Below are 20,840 nucleotides of genomic sequence, written 5' to 3'. Positions count from 1 at the left end.
GGTGCGGCGGGAACGGGGGAGGGGCAGCTGGGGGAAGTAATCTGCACAGTGCCTGGTCAGGCTGCAGGCAGGGCTCCGTGTGACAGGGGGCTCAGGCAGCCGGGACACGCCATCTGCCGCCTTAACGGGATTGCAACACTGCGGCAAAACAGTGCTATCGACCCTACAACATGCAGTGCAATTCAGTCGCGTGTATCTTTCCCTCGAGACGGTTCACACACAGAAAAAAAAATTTTAGTGCCATCATTGTCATCCGTTGCTGTTGATATTTTATTCACAAGTTCCAGGACTGTAGTTTCAGGCGTTTTGGCCTTTTTAAAAAGGAAGAAGTGCATGGTTGCAAACACATAAAAATTCAAAATACATAAGACATGTCTCCGCCACGAGATCAATCTCCAGTGGCTGTGTGTGGAATCTTACCATTTCTGATACCCTTCGTGTAAACAAACGCTACCACACCTAACAGAAACAAGAATTTTCCAGTAACCTTTGGTCCCAGTACGAGCCATTAGCGACATAACTGTAAGTTCGTGTCTAGAAAGCTTCACTCTAAATTACTGACCTATTATTATTATTATTTTAGATGCTGAGCCATGCGCGGCTCGTGTTCGTACCGTTTATTACTTGACGTCGTGTCTTTGCGGCACTGCCGTCCCGTTTCTTATTCGATTTACTGGCGTCACTAAGTTGCTGGCTTGCCTGCCCGTGAGTGGCAGCAGCAGCGCTTATCGATAAGAGGACTGTCATACTTTCTTCGGAGCGTCTGCTAGTATTTCCGGCTCGTCGTGTGCCAGGAGTTCAGTCGGGGCACAGCAGCAATGAGGTTCGGAAAGCCGTGACTTGCCAGACCGTTGCAGACACACATGACTTGAGTGGGGACTACCTTCGTAGGTCGTTCGGTCGGTCGTCTCATCAGACGACGTGTATTTGGTCGCCGACCGCTTCTGGGTTCTGTGTGTCTGTCGACTCGTGATTCGTCTTTGTTGTTCCACACTGACTGTTCTAGTATTGTTCGAGTTGTTTGTGGAAGTGTTTTCGCGCAACCGTGTGTAGCTCGTGTGGTTTTGACTGAATAGTTATTTTAATGCTGTCTCCGTGCTGGATTGAGTCAATCAGTTGGAACGGAGCAGCGACGAAGTCTCCGCGGCGCGTGGCCAGGCCAGGACCGCTGACGGCGTGTACCCGATGTCGGATCTTGAGGCTCTAGCTCAAGTTCAGTGATCAGTTAAGCTGTTAATGAAACCTCAACTATGGTGACATCTCTTCGTTCATTTGCGGGTTGTTGCTCCCTGGGCCGTTCGGGCTAGCAGCAACGTATGATGTGTTGGAGTCGGCGAAATCTTGCAGCCGTCTTCATATATTGTGGTTAATTATTAAATCGACAGTTAATTACCAGTGAAGTGCACCAGCGGCATTTTCTGCTTTGTGTCCGTTAACGCCCCAGTCATCTGGCCTGGTAGTTAGCGTAGTTTCTGGCAGTGTGCCTTTCCTCGTGTTGATGCTGTATGGCACGGCGTGCAGTTCGACAGCCTTTTAAGTTGTTGATTCATATTTTACGTAGAGTGATTATTTTTGCCTTGGCTGATTTTAGACGCCAATTTCTGAAGACGTAGTGCTGCTCGTATCCTCGTCCTCGGCCGATATTTTCCGTCGTTGTACCATTGGTGGAACGGAAGAGAATTGGTTAAATTGTTGGTCGGTCCTTGGGTCATCCCTAGTTTGGGTTGCCATCTGATTATTTAACTTCAGCTCTTTGCTGCCTATGTCACCTCACCTTCTCAGGCCGACCCTTGGAACACTTCTGAGCACAATTTTTTCTGTTTGTTTTAGATTGTGATTTTCATTTTAGTTTGTAGTAATGTGCAAGGCCTTCGGCCGTGCATAACCTCAGTTCCTTTAAATTTTACATGAAGGCCTCCAGTCGTGTTAAATCAAAATTTTCAAGATCGATTTTATTTTCAAAATTTTTTTCTTAAAATTGGTTCTATCTGAAAATGTTTGTAATCCAGGCCCTTAGCCATTAGTTGTTCGATGTGTTATGTGTGGCTTTTATCAGAGGATTTACGTGAACCCCTTTTAATAAGGCCATCAGCCATTTGTATTCTGTAAAGGATTTTTTTTTAATAAGAAGTAAGGGGTTTATGTTAATTTGTATGTCTGACTTGTTGTTGAGGCCTTCAGCCATTGTTTTAAAGTTCTTTTTCGCCTTCAGCCATACAATTAGTTAACATTTCTTTAATTAAGCTTTCGGCCATTCTGTTGTAAGTTTAAAAAGAGACTTCTTGGTTGGAAAAATTGTTTATTAGTGTGTTTTAATTATAGTTGTCCTTCAGATCTGTACTTTAGACCTTCAGCTGCTAATTGTTTTCAATTGCATTTTACATTCTATTTTTAATTGCAGTCCACCCGTTCTTGTTTTTGGTGTGGTTTGGGCCTTCAGCCCAGAAAGCATCTAAAGTTCGTTATCTAGGCCTGCAACAGTATTGTTTAGTTGTGATCTTTTAAAGGAATGTGTAAATGATTTGTTCTTAGAAAAATAAAGTTGTGTGTTTGATTGTGCAACTCACGGCCCCATCCACAATCATAACCTTATCCTGTGCGCTCTATGAGTACCTACCAACCTGGTTTCAGGTGTGTAGCCTATCTATGCAACTAAATAAAGCGGTATATATTTTTATGTGATCGCATTTCGCTTTCTTTCATTTATGACACATCATCGGTCACCTGTAATACATATTCGTTTTATACATTGGTACAGCAGTTTCGTCAGTAGCACAGACTGAGTAATGGAAGTGATTGGCATTTGAGGGTGGAGGAGCGTAAAAGTTTCGTAGTGCAGCAGCTAAATTATAGACACTAACATGAAAATGGCAACTCTGCTATGGCTGTGATGAAAAATATGAGCAGCCGATGGGTATTAATGAAATGGTATGCCAATGTTACTAACAGTCCTGTTGACCTATCTCAAGGTGAGCTGCACCTCGCGATCCTGGCGATGTAGCGGAAGTGCGGCATATCTGTGGGATGAGCCAGGAGGTTCCTACATCACTGAACCACAGGGGCGTTGATTTATGTGTGATTGGAAGCGATGCATCATAATAACAAACATGTCATAATCCAATGAAAATACTCGTTCGTTTTAGCAGAGATATGCGCAGTCTAGTTACGTGACGCGAGGGCCACGCAAGTCACCACCACGTTTATGTGCCAACAAGTAGCCTACGCTGGATGGGGCCACCACATGAGCTAGTCCAGCTGTCGGCCACCTGTGGACTTGGCGCCATTTGGCGGACGAGTGGCTCTCCTGCTCTCTGCAGCAACAACAGGTCTTTTGTCTTGGAGGGCAGCAGTTCCCGTCAAGCGCAGTGTGGTCCACTGCACTTCAGCAATGAAATGAACAATCTTTATGAGTAATATTGTCTACCTATTGATACGAAAAACAGTAGATGAAGTAATCCCAGAAGCTGTTCTCTGCTATGATGCACTGATAATACCTCAGAGACGACATGAAATAGTTAAATAATAACGAGGCTGAGGAGCACAGCCATTACTTTTAGTTGACCAGACAGAATTAACTGCAAATCAAAAATCTATTAAATGAAGTATAAATACACAGTAAGTTGATATGAAGTCACTGTCAACGTAAGTTCCACAGCAGTTGTGTCTGCTCTGTTTCCCGTCCGTGCACTCAAAATCCCTCAGAGACAATGTGAGGCAGTGAAATAATAACCTGGCTGAATAGCACAGCCCTTATGTTTAACTGACCAGGCGGAACCAACTACACAGTTCAGTTACAGGCAGTTGTAATACGCATCCATTCGGTATATAATCACTTCTCACGTAAACTCCATAGCACTAGCGCCTGTTTTATTTCCTGTCTATACACAGTCGACCATATAGAGTGCAGAGTTGTAAACAGCTCGCGATGGTCCTTGACAACCTGTATATGCCAGACACCACACACCACAGATGCCGTCGTCGCCCTACGTGCTCTACTCGAACAACTAGGAACAGACTTCCAGGATGCCAACACATCACTGACCAGCCCCTCCTCATTGTCTTCGAGACATCTCACATGTCATCAGCCACCAACGTCACATGGATCCATAGGCGCCCATTTCTACTCCATCCGGTTCAGCTGCAACCCAACAGACTGACTTACTGTCACCGCAGTCGCTAGCTTGTTGAAACCAGGTGGCGCTGACGAAGCTCTGCTCTTGATTCCAGCGCCCCCCCCCCCCCCAAACACCACGAGAAAACTGCTCCAGCCTTAACACCATCCACTGAGTGGGACAGGACGATGTCACCAAGGCAATGTTCGCAGATATATTAACATATTGCGATCCTTTCGTTCTCAATGTTAGGACGAAACCATGTTTTACAGTACATGTTTTGTAAGGTTAAATTACTGTTGGGCTCACCTTGGAATATTTTTTTTGGGTTGGGGGGGGGGGGGAAATCGGAATATCTTCTCGTTGACCTGCGTAAACCAGATTAATTTTTCCGAGAACACTTCACCTAAAACATCACCTTCACAGCGTATGTTTGTTTAATTATTTTTAATGGTGGTTGGTTGGATATGTTTACTCTTTATGAAGGTGCCAATGTTCGCGGTGTGTTTTTCAGTAGTCTTTTGTTTGGGTAGTGGTGTCTGCACACAATATGAAATTCGTTTTCATGTTAAGAGGTTGAGTGTGTTACTGTGTCCAATAAGGGCCACACAGGGCGAAGGTGCACACAGCAGCATTTATTGTTTATGGAATGGAAGAAGATATTAAACAAGTATTCATCACAGAAGATAACGTAAACAAGCTAGAACAACTCAGAAACACCATAGGAAAACTAATATGTAAGCAAACAATGAAAATACAGGCTGGAATGTAGCAATATTATGAAAAGAATAGTCGCTATTCACCATGTAGAGGAGATGCTGAGTCTCAGATAGGCACAACAAAAAGACTGTCACAAAATAATTTTTTTTGCCAACAAGGCCTTTGTCAAAAATAAACAACAGATACACATACATGCTCAAACAAAACCACTACACGCACATGACCACAGTCTCTGGCAGCTGCAGCAAGACTAAAAGCAGCAGCAGTAGTGAATGATGAGAGAAGCAACAGGGAGGGGGTAAGGAGGAGGCTGGGGTGGGGAGGGGGACAGTGAAGAGCTGCTGGGGAGAGTGCAGGGACGAAGTGGAGAGAGGGTAGGGCAGTTAGGTGCTGCAGTCGAGAGGTTAGATAGAGTGTGGGGGAGAGAGGGGGGGAGTAGCAGGAAAGGAGAGGAACAAAAAGACTGGGTGCATTGATGGAATACAGGGCTATGTAGTGCTGGAATGGGAACAGGGAACGGGTTAGATGGGTGAAGACAATGACTAACAAGGATTGAGGCCATGAGGGTTACGGAAATGTAGGAGATATGACAATTCAGGAAAGCTGGTTCAAATGGCTCTGAGCACTATGGGACTCAACTGCTGTGGTCATTAGTCCCCTAGAACTTAGAACTACTTAAACATAACTAACCTAAGGACATCACACACATCCATGCCCGAGGCAGGATTCGAACCTGCGACTGTAGCAGTCGCATGGTTCCGGACTGCGCGCCTAGAACCGCGAGACCACCGCGGCCGGCCAGGAAAGCTAGCGTTAGTGGGAAGGACCAATATGATATAGGCTTTGAAGCAGTCATTTAAATGAAGAATATCATGTTGGGTGGCATACTCAACAACAGGATGGTCCACTTGTGCCTTGATCACAGTTTGTCAGTGGCCACTCATGCTGACAGGCAGCTAGTTGGTTATCACGCACACATAGAATGCAGCACAGTGGTTGCAGCTTAGCTTGCAGATCACATGACTGGTTTCACAAGTAGCCCTGCCTTTGATGGGATAGGTGATTCTTTTGTGACTGGAGGTGATCTTATGGGTGGGATGGAGTAGGTGGTGGTGGATGTATGGGACAGTTCTTGCATCTAGGTGTATTACAGGGATAGGAGCCATGGGTAAAGGGCTGAGAGTATGTGGGTTCTGTGGATGGCGGACTACCCCTCCCACAGTTATGATTGCTTCACAGTGTGTGCCATATGGATCCTTCCCACAAACACCATCTTTCTGAATTGTGCAGGTGGGAACTCTCCCTGCAACATATCCAATGTTCCTGTAACCCTCCTAGCCTCAACCTACGTTACTCATTGTCATCAACCATCTAGCCCCTTACCTGGTCCCCTTTCAGAACTACACAGCCTCCTATTCCACTAATGCCCCCAATCTCCACTACCCCCCCTCTCTCCTCCACCCTCTGTCTAACCTCCTGACTGCACCTAGCTGCCCTACCCTCTCTCCACCTCGTCCATGCACGCTTCCCAGCAACACTTCCCCATCCTCACATTACCCTGTCCTCTCCCGGTAGCTGGGTGGTCAGCGCGCCGGACTGTCAATCCTAAGGGCCCGGGTTCGATTCCCGGCTCGGTCGGAGATTTTCTCCGCTCAGGGACTGGGTGTTGTGTTGTCCTAATCGTCATCATTTCATCCCCATTGACGAGCGAGTCATAGAAGTGGCGTCAAATCGATAGACTAGCGCCCGGAGAGCGGCCTACCAGACGGGAGGCCCCCGTCACACGCCATTATTATACCACTACCCTGGTATCCCTCCCCGTCCCCACCCCAGCCTCCTCGTTACCACCCACTTAGTTACCTCTCCCAAAATGCACTGCTGCTGCATCTCATCGTCTTCAGCTCCCACAGACTGTGGTCATGTGTGTGTCAGTTGTGTTTGCGTGAGTATGTATGCATGTGTGTCATCCGATTTTGACAAAGGCCTCATTGGCCGAAGGCTTATTTTGTGACAGTCTTTTTGTTGTGCCTACCCGCGACTCAGCATCTCCGCCATATCGTGAGTAGCAACTATACATTCCATAATATTGTATAATTAAACAAAAACACACAAAGAAAAAAAGCAAATAAGTGGTTAATGAACGCAATAGAGAACACAGAACTTATGAACAGCGTTTGGGAAGCGTGAGGGACTAAGAAAAATTCATGACTGACTGCTATTATTCAAATACTCAGCAAAGAGGAGATAATCGAAATTTTACCATTTTAGTGGGATTGGAAAGCAATGTTTTTTACGATAAATTCAAACAGAGAAACTGATAACAAGTTTTTTATGTTTAATCAATGATGTAATTACTCTAACCAACAACTACCATCTACACTACTGGACATTAAAATTGCTACACCAAGAAGAAATGCAGATGATAAACAGGTATTCATTGGACACGTATATTATGCTATGACATGTGATTACATTTCACGCAATTTGGGTGAAATCAGTACCCAGAACATCCACCCCTGGCCGCAGTAACGGCCTTGATACTCCTGTGCATTGAGTCAAACAGAGCTTGTATGGTGTGTACAGGTACAGCTGCCCATGCAACTTCAACACGACACCACAGTTCATAAAGAGTAGTTACTGGTGTATTGTGACGAGCCAGTTGCTCGGCCACCATTCACCACACTTTTTCAATTGGTGAGAGATCTGGACAATGTGCTGGCGAGGGCAGCAGTCGAACATTTCCTGTATCCAGAAAGACCCGTATAGGACCTGCAACATGTGGTCGGGTATTATCCTCCTGATATGTAGGATTTAACAGGGATCGAATGAAGGGTAGAGTCACGGGTCGTAACACATCTGAAATGTAACGTCCACTTTTCAAAATGCGGAAACGTGATTGTACGTATTCCTCCTCCTTACACGAGGCATCACAACAACGTTTCACCATGCAACGCCGGTCAACTGCTGTTTGTGTATGAGGAATCGGTTGGAAACTTTCCAACCTTGTGTGAATGCTCTGAAAAGCTAATTATTTGCATATCACAGCATCTCCTTCCTATCGGTTACATTTCATGTCTGCAGCACGTCATCTTTGTGGTGTGGCAATTTTAATGGACAGTAGTCTAGATGCAAATTTTCAATAGCAATTTTTGAGCAAGATATCTGGATATTACACTTTGGACATCATCCGCATTTCCACGTTTTGTGCAACGCAGAAAATGTAGCGATAGAAATAAATGGAAAAACGATGGTGCATTATCGGGCAAGTGTGGTCTGTAATGCAGTACCTCCCACCCTTGATTCATTTTTTCCAGGGTTCGTCTTGCGCAGTGCGGTCTTGCATTATCATGTTGAAGAATAAGATATTTTCTGTTGACAGTCGCTGGGTGCTTTTTAATTAAAAGTTTATTTACCCTGTCAACCTGTTCACGGTAAAGATTTGCATTCACGGTTTGTCCAGGTACCAGTACTCCAAAATGAACGGGCCCACGAACACTCGAGCAGACACGAGAACGTGCCCTTTGGGGTGTAAACGTGACTTAGCAGCATTTCGTGGCGGATCATTCGCAGAGAACCACTGTCTTTTTAGTTTTGGATTAACATTGAAAACCCATGTTTCGCTTCCAGTGATGTAGTGCGTCGGTTAACTTTGTTTGTCTTAACCAATTTGCTGCAAATGTTCTTGAAGGATCGAGTAAAGTTGGTTAATAGTGTTCCACAGTTCCTCGATTGGCTCACAAGGACTTGCTTCCACTTCCGCCCTTAAAATGTCACTGCCTAAAACTACTGTCCTTCCAGATCGATACGAGTGGTAAGGATCAAAATTGCCGAATCTGAACATAAAAGACCACCTTTGACGTTTACGAATGTCTAATGCGCTTATGTAAACATCACAAATGGTTTTGGTAGCCGCTGTTGAGTTACTACCCTTGTGAAACTCAAAAAGCATACGGCGCCGTACGCGTACCTCTCCTGATATTTGGCTAACAGTTTCACCATAAGTGGATCAAATGGCTCTAACCAATATGGGACTTAACATCTGAGGACGTCAGTCCCATAGACTTAGAACTACGTAATCCTGACTAACCTAAGGACATCACACACAGCCATGACCGAGGCAGGATTCGAACCTGGGGCCTTAGCAGCCGCGTGGTTCCGGACTTAGCCGCCTAGAACCGCTCGGCCCCAGAGGCCGGTAATTGCACCATAAACTACAACAAAAAAAATTTTGATTTCACTAGTAACGAATAAAAAAGCACTCTAACCTTAAAATGTTTTTGACTCGTCTTTGGAGTACAGAATGAGATCGTAGATGATGAACGAATACCTACATCCGCAGAAACTATATTACTTTCTAGTCCACCTAACAATAGTAATGATAGAACAGCAACTAAGGAAATCAGAAAACATACGAATGACAATATCGTCCAAGATGGTGTAACTGAAATGTAAACTTTTGCATTAAACCTGCCTGTAACTGGGTTTAAATTCCATCCATGCTCTAACTCATCAATGCTTTAGCACCTTATGTGTTAAAACTTCCTGTTTGCCCGCACTTGTGATCCATGTGTCGTGCTTTCACTTGGATGCAACATTGCCCTCGCCTCTGCAGTTACTTACGACTTCTTCCAGATTTCCTCCGAATCGTCTCGCAAAGCCTGACGCTATCAATTCACTGCTCCAGTTCAGCTGAACCATTAGTTTACTATGTCATGGTTGGACAACATTTACAATAATTATTTGCAAGGGAATGGATAACTGATGGAAGCCAACCTCGGGGAGGATCGGTTTGGGTTCCGGCGGATTATAGGAACAGGTGAGGTAGAACTGAGCCTACGACCTACTTAGATGGGTTGAAGAAACGCATAGCTACATTTACAGTGTTTATAGATTTAGAGAAAGCTTTTGAAAATATTGAGTGAATTGTACTCCTTGAAATAAAATACAGGAAGCGAAATGTCATTTAAAATTTGTAGTGAAACAATACTGTGGTTATGGACACAAAAGGGAGAGAATAGTTGAGAAGGAAGTGAGACAGGTTTGTAGCATATCCACCCCCCCCCCCCCCCCCAAGTGTTATTCAGTCTGTACACTGAGGAAGCAGTAAATCAAATCAAAGGGAAATTTGGAAAGGGATAGAATAAATACTTCGAGAGTTCCTTCTGATGTATTTCTGTCAGAGGCTTCAAATGACTTTTAGTAGAATTAAATCAGGCGATGCTGACGGAATGAGATTAGGAAATGAGGCACCTAAAGTGCCACTTCGGCAGCAAAATAACTAATGAAGGCTGAACTAACGATGATACAAAAAATGTAATAGCAAGAAAAGCATTTTAGAGAAAGAGAGAATTATTAATATCTAGAACGAATTTAAGTGTTGCAAAATCTTTTCTGCTGGTAAACAAAATATCCACGGGTGTACTGCCGGTCTATAGTGTCCAACGGGCACAATATTTCGGCGATCAAACATGTCGCCATCATCAGGTGAACTAACGGACTGAGCTCCTGTGAACGTGCCGGCACGGAGATCCGTACGCTATGGCTGCTCAGGGGGAACTGGGTTCGGTCGCGGCGGCGGCCGATTTAAATACCCTCCGCCCGCGGCGCGCTCCCTCCGCCGTCCGCGCCCCGCGCCACGGTAGCGCGGTGGAATAGATTGCGACGGCGTCTGAGATGACGTCGGTGTGATGGCTCTGTCTGCCGTGGTCGTCACAACTATGCGTTTGCTCGATTTACACTTGATTAACCCAATCGCTGGTTTCCAAGCCTTGCTAAGATTATAGCCACAGTCACGGTTTATGAGGTCGTCATTGGTGTAAATTTCGATGGCCTCTGTAACAACGCTGTCCCAGTATCTCGACGTCTGTACCAGAATCCTCGTGTGGTCATACTCCATAGCGTGAGTTTCCGACAAACAATGTTCAGCGACCGCCGACTTGCTCGGATACATCAGTCGAGTGTGCCTCTGGTGTCCACGGCATCGATCCTCGACGGTACGCATCGTCTGACCAATATACGACTTGCCACATTGACACGGAATCTGTTACACGCCGGCCTTCCTCAAACCGAGGTCATCTTTGGCGCTTCCCACCAGTGCACGAGTTTTATTCGCAAGACAAAACACAGTTCCGACCCGGTGTTTCTTCAGAATGCGGGCGATTTTCCCCGAGAGTGCGCCTGTGTATGGAATAAATGCAGTGCCTACCTCCTCCCTCGTGACTTCATCCATCTGAACAGGTTGTGCTGCAGTGGTAGGGCGGAGAGCACGTTGGATCTGCCACTCTGAGTACCCGTTTTTTCGAAACACAGTTCTCAGATGTTCCAATTCCTGGGGTAGACTCTCTGTGTCAGAGATAGTGCGCGCCCTATGTACTAGAGTTTTAAGTACCCCATTCCTCTGTGAAGGGTGGTGGCAGCTGTCTGCTTGCAAATATAGATCAGTGTGTGTTGTCTTTCGATACACCCCATGACCTAGGGTGCCGTCAGCCCTTCTCCTGACCAAGACGTCAAGGAAAGGTAATTTACCCTCCGTTTCAGTCTCCATAGTGAATTTGATGTTGGGGTGTATGGAGTTTAGATGTGTAAGGAAGTCAAGGAGTTTATCCATACCATGTGGGCAGGTGACGAACGTGTCGTCCACGTAACGGAAAAAGCAAGCAGGTTTCCATTCGGATGACGACAGGGCTTGCTCCTCGAAGTTCTCCATGTACAAATTCGCTACCACCGGTGAGAGTGGGCTACCCATGGCTGGTATTCGTCTGGAATGTAGCATTGTGTGGAAATGAAACGTCAACAAGAAAAGAAAGAAAATTCCTAAACGTGGAGCTAGAGAGGAATACTGAAGATCAAATGGGTGGATGGGACCACTAATGAAGAGGTAATAAATCGAATTGGCATAAAATAAAATTATAGCATAAAGTGGCTAAAAGAAGGTATCACTTGATAAAACATATCCAAGAGGGAAGTACACGTACTGCCGTCCAAAATTAAAGCAGAAAACCGAAATTTTTCCACAAAACAGTATTTTCAGTTGACAGTAAAGTAGAAACAATACAAAGAATACAGACAAATTCAACCTGCAAAACGGTAGACAAAAATGTTCTTCGTTTTTTCCAACGAAACAGATGTACACAAACATTCCGACAACTGGTTAGTGCGCTCAGTATGGGGTGTGACCACCTCTGGCAGCAATAGAGGCCTGTCAAACGACGGGGAATACTATGAATGATGTCATCAACCCCATGTTGAGGCAATAACGCCTACTCTTTCGGCAGCGCTGATTGCAAGTCTGGGATAGTGGTTGGTGGATGTCGACGTGATGCAACCCGTATCCCTAGACCATCCCAGACTTTCTCTATGGGATTCAAATCGGGAGAACGAGCAGGCTGCGTGCAATATCTTTCGTTTCCAAAATACGTCAAAGACGTGAGCTCTATGAGGTCGAGCATTATCGTCCAGCAGCACTAAGACTGGGCCCACAGCACCTTGCAGCAGACCCACATGAGGTCCCAAGACCTCGTCGTGGTACCTGACAGCAGTTCTGCCTTGCCGATTTAACCGTACGATTTCATGAAGAGGTAATTGAGTGGTCAACATAATCCCTGCCCAAACGATTGGGAATCATCCTCGACGTCTATTTCCACGTTGTTTGGATCCCGAAATCGTGTTCCACTCCCCGTCCAGATGCCAATTCGTTGAGAATCACTGTCGAGACCAAATTGGGACTCATCTGTTGAACGAACATTGCCCCACTGTTCAACCATCCAGGTGGTATGTTAACAGCTCCACTCTAGACGTTCCCTTCGGTGAAGACGAGTCAGAGGTACACATACAGCAAGTCTCCGACAGTAAAGGCCACGCCGCCGAAGCCTTCTGTACGCCGTTTGCCTCGATACAACTCGTCCAGGGGATGATGCGAAGTCAGATGCCAGTTTCAGTGCAGGACTAAGGCGGCACAGTCGTGCCCTTATAGTCAAGTAATGATTCTCTCTTTCTGATGTTACACGTGGTCGACCTCGCCATGTTCTTCGGAATACAGTTTCGATCTCTATAAACCACATCCGAGAAACAGCACAACGATTCACATTAAGCCGTCGGACCACATAAATTTGCGACTGTCCTGCTTCCATTCTTCCCATGCCCGTCCACTGCAGAGAGCTTGGTAGGAGTCTTCTCTCTGCCATACTGCATAGTCTGTGACTGTACACATCGATTATGGGTATGGGACTACCAGTTAGATAGGTGCCATGACTTCATCGTTGACGTGGTTGTTCGTTGACCAGAACAACATTTTCGGTACAGGACACGATAGTATGGACATCCGTAGACATTTTGCGCAACTATATCGAGGATGAAACTCAGGGCAGGGAATTAGTAGTTTGTTGCTTTAATTTTGGACACCTGTGCACATACATGTCGCAAAGGCTAAAGCCTTGTTGGTGCAACTGCCCTAATTAGTCAAGTGCTCATCGTTTAATTCCCTGAAATCGTCACATACCATCCACATATTGATACATTCCTGATACTTCATCGTAGGCTGCCCTCTTCGTATGAAAACGGCAAGTATGGGATGCAGTCACGCTATGGTGGTTCCAGTGAACGAGCTGAATATCCGTTTCCGGTCAGATATTGTGTTACCACCTTTTGTGGTGTGATGCAGTATGCTGTATGTCATTCTCCATCCAACGAAATATTGTGAAATTTGCCTTAAGTGAATTAAGGAAACTAGGGAAACCTATTCCTCGATGGCCAGGCGATTCAGGACATTTGTAGAATCCGAAATGTACTGCTGTTACTGTTGTTGCCGCCACTTAAGAGCACGTTACCCATGCGTGACCTGACTACTCAGCGGTACACAGCTTGCTTTTAATAAACGTTGTTATCTTATACTGTGTAGGTTCTGAACTACATTTTCTGCTACTGTCAGGACGAGAAGCTTTTACTGCTGTGATTATTAATTCACAAAGCGTCGAAGATTAAATAAAATTGCTTCCTTCTTGCTTTCATTAGAATCTGTCTGTATAATAAGCATCTACTAAGAAAACTGTTGTAGTTTTCGTTGTATTTTTTTCCCAAATTGTAGATAAAAGAGATATACTTCGTATATAATTGGCTTAGAATTTCATATTGTCGAACAATACCATATAGTAACAAAAAGTATTACAATCAACTAGGAAATATAATTGCTTTGATACGCTCGTAGCACACGAGCTTTGTGACTGGTAGTTTCTGACCACATTGTAGCACCACTATAGTCTGTTTGTATCTTTCTGGCTACGTAAGTATGTTTTGTGTAGCGCTACCAACCTTACCGCTAGTTTTATTTTTGAACTAAGAATGTTCTCTCCAACTGCAAATCGTCACATTGTGTTACATCCTTTAGTTATGTTCTACGTATTTATTTCACGTGTAGGAGAACAGAAAGAGTAGTGATGGAACTGAAGATGTAAATGGTCAGTAAGTGAGGGGAAAGGGAGGACAAAGATGAGTAATCAGCGAACGGGAGGTAGTGGAATGGAGAGACTGAAGAGGAAAATGAGTAAGTGAAAATGGATGAATTGAAATGGGGGTAGAGAGAGAGAGAGAGAGAGAGAGAGAGAGATGGAAAAAGGAAGTATCTTTTTTTTCTTATTACTTGACTTTTTCAGTATTTGATGTACAGACTCCTTTCCTCCATTCTTTTGGTCATTAACCAACTGTTACGATCTATTAGTGCTTAAAGAAAGAGGAAGTGTCTGTCTTCACTCATTGTTACGATGTTCATAACTTTTTCTGTGTGCTTGGCCTATGGAATTCCTGTTTCAATAGATGTGCAAGTGTTGAGTGTTTAGTACTATATTCCCACGCCCGGATGTGGTCTTTATATCTTGTGTCAATTATCGTGCCAGTCATTCCACAGCAGGCGCATTCACAGTTCGTACAAATGGGCTTGTAGTGTCCAGAGTGTTGGTATCGGTCCTAGATGTGGTTTTAGTTAAGAGATGTTTTAGTGTATTGACTTATTTTTGCTTCTGCTACAGAACAAATGCAACTACTGCTCTCCCAATAGTACACTAACTGAAAAAAATCACAAAACCAAAAAATAATTAATGCTGATGAATGAAAATTTGGGAATACACAATTAATTTTGTAGGTAACATACTAGAATATAAGTGATTAATGTAAGTGTGAGTTAAGCCATTGCACATGTGAAATACTGCTACATTAATGACCGGTGTAACCGCCAAAACGTGGATTGCAAGCATGCAAAAGTGCATGAATTGTGTTGTACAGGTGTTGGAAGTCAGTTTGTGGAATGGGTTTCCACATTTGTTGCAATTGATCGGTTAGTACATGGACGTTTAGTGCTGTTTGTGGATGACGCTGGAGTTGTCGTCTAATGATGTCCCATGTGTTCTCCATTGGAGACAGATCTGGTGATCGAGCAGGTCAAGACAACATGTCGATACCCGTTGAAGCATGTTGGGTTACAACAGTGGTATGTGGACAAGCGTTATCCTGTTGAAAGGTCTTCTTGACTGTTGTTCATGAATGACGTACAAATTTGGAGGCAGGGTACGTGGGAGAACCACGAGAGTGCTCCTGCTATCATACGAAATCACATAACTCCCACCGTGGATCCAGTGTGTTTAGCATCCAGAGAAGTTGCTTGCAGGCCCTCAACTGGTCTCCCTCTAATAAAGACACGGCCATCACTGGCACCGAGGCAGAACCAGTTTTCATCAGAATACAGAACAGACCTCCACCCTGCTCTTCAATCAGACCTCACTTGATACCATCGAAGTCGCAAGCTGTGGTGGTTTCATGTCAGTGGAATGCACGCTACAGGGCGTCTGGTTAGGACTTGTACTTGAAGTAACCGATGCGCAACAGTTCGTTGTGTTACTGTGATGCCAACTGCTGCTCAAATTACTGCTGCAGATGCAGCACGATGCGCTAGAACCGTGCTCCGAATACGATGGCCTTCCCTCTCGGTACCGCCCCGTGGTCGTCCAGAGTCCGGTACAGAGCGACCGCACATTCTCGTGCCCACCGCTGCCAGTAATCACACACAATGGATACATTACTGTCAAGTCTTTCTTCAATATCGGATAAGGAACATCTAGATTCTTGTTGCACAATTACATCACTTCACTGAGGTGTTGATAATGACGTCTTCATCGCCTTAAACGCATTCTTAACTTGCATCAAATCATCACGTCCAATCTCAAAGGGAAATCACCCTCACGACAGTTACAGCGTGTATTTAAAGCAAACCTGATTTGCGTCTTTATAGTGGTGCTACTAGCGTCTCTTGTATGCAAATGGCACGAAATGTGAATACACATAAACTGTTAGACACAGAAGCACGCTTACCAACCTTCGTTTGCGTCCCACATCTCGTTCTTGACGTAGCGTTTTCTTCCTTCAGCGTATGAACTTAGAAATGATGAACACTATGAAATATCAGGTAGATAATAGACCACATAAGAGATATAAAAATCCCAATTACGGCAACACCACTCTCCACCGATTTAAAACACATGTAAGATTGCTTCACTGTTAGTGAAACCAGTAAACTATTGCCGTTAATAACACAATAAAACTGTTCCGAATTGAATCGAGAATACTGCATCCAAAAATAAAGTTTACTAATGGATTGACTTGTTGCAGGAACACTAGTCAAGATCTTCACGAATCATGCAGAAAAATTAATAACAGGAGATATGTAGTAATAAAGAAAAGCTACATTACCTACTGGGGCAGGTATATGGATGACATAATACGCATGGAAGATGAACCTCAGAAGTAAATATAGTTACACAAAGATACACATTGAAGCGTGAAACTGGCAAAGGCATGCGTATTCAAATACAGAGATATGTAGACAGGCAGAATACGGCGCTGCGGTCGGCAGCGCGTATAGAAGACAACACGTGTCTGGCGCAGTTGTTAGATCGGTTACTGCTGCTACGAGTGAGTTTTAACGACGTGTTATAGTCTGCTGACGAGCGATGGGACACAGCATCTCCGAGGTAGCGAAGAAGTGGGGATTTTCCCGTACGACCATTTCACTAGAGTACCGTGAATATCAGGAATCCGGTAAAACATCAAATCTCCGACATCGCTGCGGCCGGAAAAACATTCTGCAAGAACTGGATCAACGACGACTGAAAATAATTGTTGACAGTGACAGAAATGCAACCCATCTCCAGATTTCTGCCGATTTCATTGCTGGGCCATCAACAAGTGTCAGCGTGTGAGCCATTCAAGGAAACATCATCGATATCAACTTTCCGAGGCTAAGGCTCACTCGTGTATCCTTGATGACTGCACGACAAAAAGCTATATGCCTCTCCTGGACCAGTCAACACTGACATTGTACTGTTGATGGCTGTAAACATGTTGTCTGGTCGTTTCAAATTGTATCGACTGGATGGAGGTGTACTGGTATGGAGACAACCTCATGATTCCATAGACCCCGCATGTCAGCAGTGGACTGTCCAAGCTGATGGAGGCTCTGTAGTGGTGTGGGGCGTGTGCAGTTGGAGTGATATAGGACACCTGATACATCTACATACGACTATGACAGGTGACACGTACATAAGCATCCTGTCTGTATTCATTCTCGTCCGTTGTGCATTCCGACGGACTTGGGTAATTGCAGGAGGAAAATGCGACACCCCACATGTCCAGAATTGCTACAGAGTGGCTCCAGGTACACTCTTCTTAGTTGAACACTTCCGCTGGCAACGAGACTACCCAGACATGAACATTATTGGGCATATGCGAGATGCCTCGCAATGTGCTGTTCAGAAGACATCTGCTCCCCCTGGTACTCTTAGGGATTTATGGACAGCCCCGCACGATGCATGGTGTCACTTCCTTCCAGTACTACTTCAGACATTAGTCGAGTCCATGCCACGTGATGTTGCGGCAATTCTGCGTGCTCTCGGGGGCTCTACACGATATTAGGCAGGTGTACCAGTTTCTTTGGCTCATCGGTGTAAATATATAACAATATAAATTTTACAACAGAAGAAGCACGAGAAAACATGCTCATCTTTCTAGACGTAGATGTAGGAACAGACAGTCACAACTATGCCTTTGACGGATACAGAAAACGCACAACAGATACAATAATAAACGCAACCTCAAACCACCCACAGAATCACAAACAACATGCAACCATGTGCACGCCAAACAGAATAAATAAGATTACCCTAAACACTTTTAAACATCAAAAAGAACTAGCCACTATAAATAAAAATGGGTATAAGGAAACCTAATATATAAACTTGATGAAAAGAAAGACATACACGATGAAACAAGGAAACGTAATCATACCAACACATACAAACAACGTAACCACAAGAAAATGGCATACAAAGACCTACCACAATCAGTTCATATAGGTGACATATTTCTGAAGAGAGGGTAGAGGTGTTGCCTGCAAAACATGAAACTGAGTACGGAAACACATCCCTAAATTAAAGCTACAAACATACCGATATCGACAATATGGTATATACCAGCTCAAGTGTATGGACTGTAAAAAATCTACATTGGAGTGACTGGCAAGCCTTTTGACACAAAATATAGAGGCCACGTCAGGGTATGAAAATATAAAACAAACCACACAACATTTTTAGACCATCTTAAACAGGAATATCATAAGACAAGAACTATAGAAAAGATATGAACATCGTCTCGATGAGTCAGGACAGACACCTCCTCGCTTTTCAAGAAAACTCCCATATACCTTACGCATATGTAGAAAGCTACAAAAAACACTAGTAGTGCTACATTGAGTGTTAATCACATCAAGAAAAGTATAGTTCTTGAAAGCAATGCTGGATTAGACCAAAATAAGCACACTTTTGTGCTGAGTGCATTTTATCACCACTCAGCATGCAGTAACGTCTTCACAGCTAGCTGTGTGTCGATATGAGGCTTCCATGTCCCTCACGCTAATGATTCGAACTGTCTCAAAGTTCAGAACAGGCCGGTAAGCCGCACTTGCATTTCTTCTCGGCATAACGTATTGCAGTCTCCATCCGTAACGTTCCACCAGCCCAATAGCGACCATGTGCTCACACCAGTCATTACTGCAGGAGTAGCTTTTTTCTCTACTCAGAATGCTGAAAATGGGCTCGTGTATGGAGGAAATTGTAAACTACATATCCCCACAATTTAAATACTAGAACATTATGTTTTAAAGAACATCATTTACGCCATTCCTTTAAAATAATCGACGTAATTGTGAACCCAGACCAGGAGAAATTAATTAGAATATTAGTTTGAGAATGTTCGTTCAAGGTGTTCACAGTCTCCAGCTTTCCATTTCCGTCAGCGTATATACCGTTCAAGCTATCTGTAGATTGTGAAGGCTTTATAGGCAAACTACATGTGAAACAGTGGACAGTGCCTCAGCTGACTGGTCAACAGTCTGTCATTTAATATCAACCGGTAATAAGTGAGTGACCTCGCACACTGTCTCCTCGTGTGGACTTGATGAAGTTGTTTCATAGTTTTAGTAAAAAAAGAAAATTATTATGATTTCTTGCTACTAATCATACGCATTCCGCTGATGTTGTTATGTCGTATTTCGTGTTATTTCAAGAATTGATCCTACGATGATTGTTGTATATCTGAAACCAGTAGCCACCAGTTAAGTTAAAATTGAAGTTAAAATCTTTCGATTTATTAGACCGAGTAATATTTTCTCTAAAGTAATCGATGCTTCGACCCCTCTGCTGGGATCTTCCTCACCATCTTTATGTGTCCACTGCTGCTAGAACACTGTCGGAGATCAGCGTCGCGTTCCCTTATAAAAGGGAGTTTTCTCGCATTCGTGCTGGAGAAGTGATAATATTGGTTAAACTTCTTATGGCCACCAATGGTGGTCAATCGTCATGGGCTAACATTCCCGCACTGATGCAGAAGAAGGGGCGTTATTTTAGAGAAAATTTTACATGGCCTAATAACCCAGAAGATTTTAACTTCATTAACAATGGCCATGAAAGCCTGCAAATTTACATTAGTTAAAATTATTGTAATTTCACTGATACATTTCATTTTTAGATAACGTAAAAATGATACCAAAAATTCTTATTTCTCTAACTGCTGACAATGAGGAAGTACTGCAGATATAGTGGGGAAAGGTATACAAATCAAAAAAAGTTTTACATCATCCCAGTTCTCAGAACTCCTGAAGATAGACTTTAGCTGTGGATATTCTATCACAGTCACAGTCCCTTTGAGTGTTCAGAGATGTCACTAGACCCGCCCAAAGATGTAAACAACCATGCATGAGCAGCTCCTATTAAACAGAGCGGGTCCGACAGCCGATCAGTTCCAGTCATTCCACCAGGAAGGAGGTACACGGCTCGTGTTGACTGTAGTTCAACAATGCCTAGACGGTCAAAACGCGGTTCGATCGCATCCGCATTGTTACTTTGTGCCAGGAAGGGCTCTCAATAAGGGAAGTGACCAGGCCTCCCTGAGTAAACCAAACCGATGTTCGGACGTGGAGGATATACAGAGAAACAGGAACTGTCGATGACATTCCTCGCTCAGGCCGCCCAAAGGCTACTAATGCAGTGGATGACCGCTACCTACAGATTATGGCACGGAGGAACCCTTACAGCAACGCCACCATGTTGAATATTCCTTTGGTGCAGCTACAGGACGTCGTTTTACGACTCAACATGGGCGCAATAGACTGCATGATGCACAACTTTACCCCCGACGTCTATGGCGAGGTGCATCTTTAAAGCCACGACACCATGCAGAGCGGTACAGATGGGCCCAACAACATGCCAAATGGACCGCTTGGGGCTGGCATCACGTTCTCTTCACCGATGAGTGTCGCATATGCCTTCAACCAGACAATCGTTGGTGACATATTTGGAGGCAACCCAGTCAGGATGATCGCCTTAGACACACTGTCCAGCGAGTGCAGGAAGGTGGAGGTTCCTGTTGTTTTGGGGTGGCATTATGGGGGACCGACGTACGCCGCTGGTCGTC

Source organism: Schistocerca gregaria, chromosome 5 (assembly GCF_023897955.1).
Source record: "Schistocerca gregaria isolate iqSchGreg1 chromosome 5, iqSchGreg1.2, whole genome shotgun sequence".
Taxonomy (NCBI): domain Eukaryota; kingdom Metazoa; phylum Arthropoda; class Insecta; order Orthoptera; family Acrididae; genus Schistocerca; species Schistocerca gregaria.
This window is presented reverse-complemented; position numbering follows the sequence as displayed.